General features: G+C 46.5%; 1 protein-coding gene across 13 annotated transcripts in view; it reads left to right on the forward strand.

Moving 5' to 3' along the window:
- Positions 1-2,150: 2,150 nt before the first annotated feature.
- CCR8 (C-C motif chemokine receptor 8) overlaps positions 2,151-9,855 on the forward strand; it is a 137,641-nt gene continuing 129,936 nt past the window's right edge. For 7 of the 13 annotated variants that reach the window (XM_044933459.2, XM_044933460.2, XM_025272880.3 and 4 more), the window contains exons 1-2: positions 4,520-5,327; positions 6,816-6,950. The gene's annotated coding sequence lies outside the window, so the exon portion shown is untranslated. The other 6 variants (XR_006547185.2, XR_003105761.3, XM_044933465.2 and 3 more) reach the window with 5 other exon arrangements.

Here is a 9,855-nt window from a genome sequence, read left to right on the forward strand (position 1 = left end):
TTTTCTCTAGTTGCAGCAAGTGGGGACTACTCTTTAGTTGCGGTGTGTGGGCTTCTCACTGTGGCGGCTTCTCCTTTGCTGAGCGCGGGCTCTAGGGCACTTGGGCTTCAGTAGCTGTGGCTCCCTGGGCTCTAGTGCACAGGCTCAGTAATTGTGGTGCATGGGCTCAGTTGCTCTGCGGCATGTGAGGTTTCCCAGATTAGGGTCTGAACCTGTGTCTCCTGCATTGGCAGGTGGATTCTTTACCAATGAGCCACCAGGGAAGCCCATTCTTTGATCTGTTAATATGGTCAGTTTTATTACAGATTCCCTAATATTGAACCACCTGCACTACTAGAATGAACTTACTTGGATACAATGGATGATTCTTTGAAGGTATTGTTAATTTATATTTGGTAGTATTTTATCTGAGATTTTTGTACCTCATGTTCTATCATATTTAATTACTAGTTACTATTCAGATTCCCCACATTTCTCTTTATCTTTTGTTTCTTACTAGGTCATGAGCTGATGAAGTCGATTAAAATGTACTTGTGTCTTATCCAAATTTGTTTGCATTTGCTGTATGTCTATTGTTATTCTCAACTCATATCCTATTCTTGATTTTGAAACTATGCTATTTGGTGCCTAGAGATTTCCAAAAACTAGATTCATAATGTCTCTCATGTTTAACTTCCTTTTCTCTCATTTAGCAATTTTGTTTTGAATCTGACCTTGACTGATGGTAACTGTTCCTGTGGAGGAAGAAATGGCAACCCACTCCAGTATTCTTGCCTGGGAAGTCCCATGGACAGGGGAGTCAGGCAGGTTGCAGTCCATGGGGCTTCAGAGTCAGACACAACTGAGCCACTGAGCACACGTGTGTGATGGTCGTGCTGTAGTCTCAGCTCAGTCTTTTCTTGTATACCTTGGTTTATATTTTAACTTTTCTGAGTTACTTTGGTAAAGATGTCTCTCTTCTATAGAATGCTGTTTTATGATCTGACGGGAGAATCTTTTTTTTAAAGGATGGGTTTATCCTTATTTACATTTCTTGATACAACATGTATCAATCATGCTTACTTATGTTATCTTCTGCTGTGTTTCCTATTTTAATGCTTCCTCTGCTTTCTATGTTTTACATGTGTATTTTTTTTTGTTTTCTTTGATGTATGTGTGTGTGTGTGTGTGTGTGTGTGTGTGAGCACACATGTGTTTGTATTTTGGTCTGATGGTTTGAAGGTTTATAGTCTGTTTTTAATTTTTCCACTGCTTGCCTTTATATTGATTTATTTCTCTGCCAAGAGAAGAAAACCTTCAAATGTAGGAAAAGAGTCATATTCTCAAGGGGCTGAGCCTTGCCACCATACTTCTGTCTTCGAATTATTGATATCCCCAGAAACAAACAAAAAACAAAACAAAATTCTTAATATTCTCAACATGAAAAATGGTTATAGTCCCGCCCTGAAGCCAAAGGTTCAGGATAATCAAGATGTGAATGTGCCACTGAGATGCTTCTTGAGTGAGCCAGCCACCTACACCAAAGAGCTATCGGCACCACAAAGGGATGCTGTATCTCATCTCTTATTTCAAAACCTCATGTGAATATCTTACCCTCAACAGCCAGCATACTTAGTTCAACAGTGTCTTTTACTTTCTGTCCATGTCTCTGCAGTCTTCTGAAAAGGCATAGTTGGAGAGGCATGAATGGAGGGCATTGACTCTTCTTGCATTTGTTTCTGCACATATCGAGATCGGGAGCCAGATTGTTGCCTGACAGCTGGTCTTTGTGAATACAGTCGTGTGTGGTTGGTGTTCAGATGCAAGTTGTGTGTGTGTTTTCTTTTAAATCTCATCAGTCAGTGTACCAAGAGATAATGGCACACTCAAAACAGTATCATTTTAGGAAAGCTTATTTACAAAGGGACTACTTACAAACATGTGGGTATAGGAGCACCCCAAGGGATGGTGCAGTAACCTGGATGAGCAGCAGCAGAGCTGTTACAACAAACAGGCCTGAAGGTGGGGTCCAGGGGGTTACTATAAGGGAGAGAACTGGGTAGGCTGGCTGCCTTGGGAAGACCAGTGGCCCCCACTAGAGGATACATCCAACCCACAGAGACTCACAGGCAGGAAACCAAAGGACTAAATGCCTTGATCTCTTTCTCTTCTCTCTCCTTTCTCTGCTGGGCCTCACCATGGCTGAACCCAACTGGAAGCCAGAAGCTCAGTCATTTAATCTTGCAAAGGAATTCAGTGAGAAGTAGAACAAAAAGTCAGCAGGTACATTTCCCTCCTGTGTTTTTGGAAAATATGTGGCGAGCCTGACACATTAGTAGTGCACCCAATAGGAATGCTTTCAATGATCAATAATCCAGTACCATTTACTTGTGTATTGTAATGGGAAGGTTGGAAGGTGGAGAAGGCAATGGCACCCCACTCCAGTGCTCTTGCCTGGAAAATCCCATGGGGGGAGGAGCCTGGTGAGCTGCAGTCCACGGGGTTGCTAAGAGTTGGACATGACTGAGTGACTTCACTTTCACTTTTCACTTTCATGCATTGAAGAAGGAAATGGCAACTAACTCCAGTGTTCTTGCCTGGAGAATCCCAGGGACGGGGGAGCCTGGTGGGCTGCTGTCTGTGGGGTCGCACAGAGTCGGACACGACTGAAGCGACTTAGCAGCAGTAGCAGCAGCAGCCACTGACATAATGTCAGTACTGGTGTCTCTAGAATTCTCTCAGATTTTACCTTCTGCTGGTTGCTTCATATGTGCAAGACGGCTGCCCAAGCATCATGACCATGGTTAAGTTAGGAAGAAGGGGGAAGGCAGGGGATACCAGCATGTATATCCATTTTCTGAAAAAACAAAACCAAAACTTTTTATAGAAATACCCTCAGCAGACTTGTCATCATATTTCATCAACTAGAACCGGATCTCATGTAACAAACAGCAAGGGAGACTGGGAGAGTGGAAAATGGGCTGGTCATGATTGATTTAGACCACTTGTAATTAATTGCCTGAGACTGGAGACCTTGGTGCATGGATCAAAATCAGGAATCTGTTATTAGGAAAGAAGGGATGGAATACATTTCTGGATGAACAATGAACAAAGCTTGCCACAAGTGGTTTGTATTCAACAATAAAGCCCATTGTCTGCTAGCACTCACTCCGGACAGCCATTGCTCTTTCACACTATGTGCCATTGATTTTATGTGACATCCAAAAACGTTGTTTGATAAAGTAATTTTGCCAGGAGCTTGCTCTGCTTTTCCTCAGTAGCCTACGACTCAGTTTACAAGTCATGGTTTGAACTGTGTTAGTTTCCACTGTAAAGTAGACAACTTGAATGATGCCTCTCTGGGTTTGACCTTTTCTCTGTCTTTAGTGACAAAATGTATCCTTACTACACTGGACATTTTACCCATATTAGCGAAAGACTTGATTGGTTTTCTATCTAGCTTACAGGATCTGATGTGAAGAGGATGCGAAAAGTTTCAGTGGGCTTCCTGCCACTATTTGACAAAGTTTCATAAGAGATGATCCCTCTGGGGCTAAAGGAGATGATTACCAACTAACAAAATTCCATTTTCAGGTATTCGTTACCATATCTGAGTCACACTTCTTCTTTTTTTCTGTTTGTATAAAATTATCTCATCCTACACACTCATTTACCCTGGTATATGTGGTCATAATTTATACTGCAGTATTTTTGTTGCTATTTTCAATACTATTTTTATGCTTTAGTGAACCTCCTTTAAACTACTGATCCATTTTTGTGATTTGGGGATATACTACCATATAATAGTAACAATAAAATGGAAGTATAACACATGAAAACAATCACACGTAAAAGATGTGAAAATCTTTTAACCAAGCTGAACTAGAGGCAATGGCATTCTCTTTACTATGAACTGAGCTGAACTGGCAGACTCACTTCTAGTGGTACAGGTGCTCCTACAAAACCACGATGATGACTATAAAGATAATGGGATTTCTGTGGAAATGATCACTGACCTCACATTTATGAAATGTATGGGAACAAAATTGCTTGTCTGTGTAGCAGACCCTGCCATGCGCCACTCATATCCCCCTCACACAATTCTCACGTGTGTTCATGGTGGTTTCTGTAGGGCCAACAGGGATGCCATCCGATGGAACTGGAGCACAATGTCCAGGCCCAGCTCCTGCAAGAGGAAATTCATTTCTGTACCATCTACGGAGATCTGCAGTGAACCAGGGCCCTAGATTCATTCAGGAGCGGAGTGGGCGGGATCTTAATGAATCCAGTGAATCTCTGCCCTCCCACGTGGAGTTGATAGATATGACGTGAGATAATTTACTTACTGGAAAACACAAGTATACAAAGGGCCACAATAGTAACATCTGTGATGGTTTAAAAACACGGCTGCAGATTCTTTCACACTTATCAAAAGAAGGAATGTAATACCTCTCGCCTCTAATATGGGCCGGTTTTAATGACCTGTCGAGCAAATTGTCGAAGAAGGGATACTGTACGATTTCCAAGGTACGTCATTACCTACTGTACGATTACCCAAGGTAAGTCAGTAGGTAACAGAGCTACTGTACGCGCAACTGTTAGGTCGAAGGCCATTTTCATTTAAAATTCTGATCCGATTGCCAGGTTGTTCTCTACTTCTCTCCCGTCCTTCCACCCCCGCCCCCCCACCCCCAACAGTGGATAAATACTCCTTTTGGATCGGTATACTGGTTTCAGTTGCCATTTCTTCACTACGGGAGAAGTGAAGCATCTTTTTCCTTGGAACATCGCCTGGGGTCAGAAGACCCAGCTGGAGACAAGAGCGGGACTCAGCGGAGCCAGGCGGCCCCGCCGACAACACCCACGGCTCCACTCACTCCCCTGGCTCCTCTGTTTTCGGCGCTTTCCTTCCTCCCCCACAATATTCAGATTCCTGGAACCAGGCTCGGTGACCTCACGGCGGTGACTTCACATCCGGGACCTTCTGGGAATTCTCAGCAGCACTTTTTAGTTAGAAAACTAACGAGGGAGGAGGAAGGGGGTGCGTCCGGGGAGGGACGCCGGAGCTCCGGGGGAAGGAGGGAGGGAGCCGCGCAGAGGCCTCTTCCTTCTTCCGGTCGGGGGTGGGTGGGGCTGGCAGCGGCGTGCCGCGGGGCTGCCGCCGGCGAGACCTGAGGCCCCGCCCCCTGCCTCTCACTCCCCCGCCCAGAGATGGGCGCGCGCGCCTCCCACGGGATGTGGGTCCCGGCGCCTGTCGCTACAGGTTTGGGACCCGGGGCCCCAAGCTGAGCCTCTGCCAGTTTTCTTCCGAAGTTAGGTCAACGTCTTACTTGGCAGCCCTGCCACAGGTGGGGAGCGGGTAACTTTATGGGGGAAAAAATTGTGTGTGTGTCACTGACTGGCAGGTACCAGTGGGGGCGGGGTACGGGAAACAACAAATCGAAAGTTTACAGTGGCGTTTTCCAAGCTACAAAACTGCATAAGGTTGAGAGGTCAGAGAAGGACAACCTCCATGGCTTCTGTTTCCTTGAAGGGGTTGCCTCAGAGCTGAGTCTTCAATACAAAGCTATCCAGAAATGACAGGAAGGCGAAATGAGGGGGCTGCTTCTCTTCCATTAAAAAAAAAAAAAAAAAAATTTTTTTTTTTTAGAATATATTTTACAACTGTGGTGGTTAAAGATGAAGATACTAATGTTATATATTAAACTGTTCTCTACAACTTCAAAGTTGTTTTTTTCCTTCTGATTTTGAAAGAAATTAGAATATTTTCATGGACCCCTCAAGTATTGTGGGCCTGAGGCTCCATCCATGCCTGCTGTGCCCAGTGGGTAAGCTGGCCCTGGACAAAGGCTGGGCAGCATGACAAAGCCTGGATAGAACATTAAAGGACCTGGAAGGTCTGATTCTCTTGGGGAAATGAGAGAGGCTATAAACACAGGTGGCAGCCGCACAAGAAGGGCCTTGAATGACCTGAGGAGTGTGGATTTTATGGTGGAGGTGGTGAGGAGCCACTGCCGGACCTGACTGGAGGGTTGACCCCGGGATAGGACTGGAGGTGGGCTGGCTGTTGCCTTAATGACATCCAAACTTTTGCTGAGCCACAGTTGAGATGGAAGGGGGGAAGGGGAAGCCGCAGATTGATGTGAGGGGGCTGGGACCTGGAGAAGCCTGGGCTGACTTCTTTGGGTCATCCCTCATGGAAAGGAGAAAGCAAGAGGAGAAACTGTACTGGTTCCAGGACTTCGGAAAGATCAAATGAAAAGTCCTTCACCAGCCACGAAGCAGGGAGAGTTTGCCTACCTTAATAGATGTTCAGGGGGCTTCAGGGCCACCTCTTGCCCAGATCTCCGCGGTGGTTCCTACTAACTATTCCATCCCCCTCTCTCCTGTGCAAGGCACCTCTCCAAAGCTCCATTCCCATTGGGCTGTTTTCCTGCTCCCCATGGGCCAGAGGACAAAACCACAGTCCTCACCTGGGCATTTCCAGAGTTCAGAATGAGAAAAAACAGACTGGGTTTTCAACACCCCTACAGTAGATCAGTGTTCCAGAATCTCATTTGGCTACATGTTTCTCAGTCCCCAATAACTGCCCTTTCTCCCCCACCCTCCACTCCCTGCCAGAAAACAAAAAAACAAACCAAAAGCTATGCTTGACTCCCACCTTCCAATGCAAACACTGGGCTTCCTCCAGAGCAGGCCAGGCCAAAATCAAGGGCTGGGACAGGAACTATAAGGGAGAAGAACTGGGCTCGAATGACTCATTGAAAGACAAGTCTTCATTTATTCACCATAAACCATGGATTGAGCTCCTACTATGTGCTTTTGTACCATTCTAGATACTGGAGATACAAAAATAAGCAAAGAAGGAGTGGTTGGCATGGAGATGATATTCCAGTGGAGGAAGACTTGGCTGTGGAGATGGCACTTTCCAAAGACGATCACATAGAACGTTACCTCTTCCTCATCAAAAGGTACTAATAACCCTTCTATTCAGTCTACGCAGACTTGTGACTCATCTGTAACCAACAGAATGCAGCCCAAGTGATTTTGTTTGACTTCTGTGGCCAGATCATAAAAAGTGATGCAACTTCTACCTTGTTAGTTGGGACACATGCCTTCGGAAACTTGAAATAAAATGCAGGAAATCCAGTCACTCTGAGAATGCCATACTTTGAGGAGGCCCAGGCCACATGGAGAGGCCATGCATATGTGGTTTGTCTGACATCCCAGCTGAGGTCCCAACCAAGTAGCCAGCATCAATTGCCAGGCATTTGAGTGAGAGCGTTTTCAGATCCTAACTGTCCAACTACCCCCAGCCTTAGACTGAGGCTAAGTTGAGGCCCCACACATCATAGCAGAGAGACAAGCCATGTCCAGTGTGTTCTATCCAAATTGCTGACCCACAGAATTCATGAGCATCCTAAAATGGTTTTTTAGACCACTAAACTTGGGGTGGTTTGCTATGCAGGAATAGTATCCAGAACACTGACATTAAACAAGCAAATATGTGAACAAAGATAATTTTATATTGTAATAGGTCCTCAGGAAAACAAAACTAACTCAGCATGTTAACTTGGCGGAAGGCCTCTATAGATGGGGAAAGGGGGCGGGATAAGTGGGGGAGGCAAGGGAGGTATAGATCAAGAAAGGTCTTTTTGGAGAGACATTTGAACTGGAATGTGAGTGAGAAAGAGCCCAACCACTAAAGATCTGGAAAAGACTTCTGGGCAGAGGATACAGCAGATGCAAAGGCCCTGAGGCAGGAATCAGCTTGGTGTGTTCTGTGAAACCCAGGAAGGCCAGTGTAACTAGGGAGATGTGGGTGAGGAGGAGAGTGGGGCAAAGAAGTTGGAGAGGAAGCTTGAAAAGCAAGTCATTCTGGTCTTAGAGGCCGCTGAAAAGAGTTAGATTTCAGACTGAGCGAGCTGAAAGCTTGCAGAGGGTATTATACAGGAGTGACTTGGTCTGGTAAATTCTTGATAAGGGCTTTAGGTGCCAGGTAGATGATAGTCTGTAAAGACAGGGCAAAGGGAAGACCACTTGGGAGGCTATGGCAGTGGTCCAGTAAAGGGGGGATGGATGGTGGCCTGGGACAGGATGATAGCGGTGAAGATGAGGACTGTTGGGTAAACTCGGAACAGAGGCAGTGACAGAGTAATGAGAAGGGAGGAGGCGCCCGGCCGGCAGGAAGGTCCCGGGCGGGGCTGCGACGTGGGTGAGGACCGGAACCCGCATCCTTCTGGAATCTGGGAGGGAGGCTCTGAGCTGGGGCCGGCCAGGACGGCGCGTACTGGCGTCCGGCGTCTGCCGCGCGGAGCCTGCCCCTGGCTGCGCGCCTGCCTGCCGGGTGTTTCCCAGCAACGGCTACAGCCACCCAAAACGTTCCCAACCCAGCGGCCCTAGTGATGTCATCGTCACCTTGGAGACAGCGGATGGGAACACGCCCCCTCCAGGCACGGGGCGGGGTCTGGGCACCCACTCCGCTTCAGAGCCCCGCCCCCTCTCGGGCAGGAAGGGAAGGTGGTGCTTCGTGCTCCGCCGCAGGTGGGACGGGAGGTGTGCAGGGCCCTGGGCGAGGCCTCAACGAGTAGCTGCTGGTTTTCTTGGTGCGCGCTGCCACCGGTGTGCTCACCACCTACCCACCAACCTCTCCGGTCTCTTCCTCGTAGGCCGCCCCCTTTAGCTGTTCGGACTTGGCTGTTCATGTCATTCAGGTCACTTCCTCAGAGATGCCTTCCCCAACCACACAAGCTAAAGTAACTGCCAACCTTCCTGTGGGCTACTTGTTTTATTTCCTTTGCTCCCTTCTAAAATTACCTTCTCTGTTTGTAATATGTCTTCCCATAAGGTCAAGGATAAATTCTACCATGTTCATCTGTATTCCCTGGAAGGAATCTGGCATGAAGTAAATGCTCAATAAATGTTAGTTGGATGAGTCAGTGAATTCGCTCAATCATTTCATCTTACACATGGGTGCATTTATTCGACATTTGTGCAGTGCCTTCTAGGCACTCATGATAAGCAGTAAGAATACTGAGATAAATAAGACAGGGACTCCACCTGGAGGTGAGAAAAAGAGATAGATTAAAACGAATAATTATAATATGAAAAGTGAACTTCCTTGAGTTCTAGACACTGGGCCTATCTCCAAGCACTTTATGCATATTAATTCACTTAATCTTCACAATAGTAGGCACTATAATCGTCCCCACTTAACAAATGAGAACACTGAGAACAGGCATGCCTTAAGCTGAGACCAACAGAGGGCAGTGGAGGGGAACAGGTGGTAAAGGGGGGTTATAGTAAGATGTGTAGCCAGCCCAGGTAGGTAGATTTGCTGTCTTAATTGCTCACAAACACCAGTCTTCCAGGGCGCAGGCTGCTTCCAGCTCAGAGCTCTGCTGCCTCAGGGGATCACCTGTCAGTCGGGCAGGCAATGATGAATCTGGGAGGGGTGTGGAGGACTGAGCCCTGGGTGCTAAGATGAGAGCCCACCTGTTCAATAAAAGCAAACTGTGGACAAGTTCCTACCTAACCTTGTTGGGGGCAGGGTGTGTGTGTGTACATATGTATGTATGTAGGGGTGGACAATTGTTGATAAAGCCCCTTTCTGTTCAGAAGGGTAAACTCAATATTCAAAAAACTAAGATCATGGCATCTAGTCCCATAACTTCATGGTAAATAGAAGGGGGAAAAGTGGAAGCAGTGACAGATTTTGTTTTCTTGGGCTCCAAAATCGCTACAGACTGTGACTGCAGGCACGAAATTAAAAAACACTTCCCTATTGAAACAAAAGCTATGACAAACCTGGACAGTGTATTAAAAAGCAGGAATATCACTTTGCCGATAAAGGTCTGTATAGCCAAAGCTATGGTT

Source organism: Bubalus bubalis, chromosome 21 (genome assembly GCF_019923935.1).
Source record: "Bubalus bubalis isolate 160015118507 breed Murrah chromosome 21, NDDB_SH_1, whole genome shotgun sequence".
NCBI classification, from domain to species: Eukaryota; Metazoa; Chordata; class Mammalia; order Artiodactyla; family Bovidae; genus Bubalus; species Bubalus bubalis.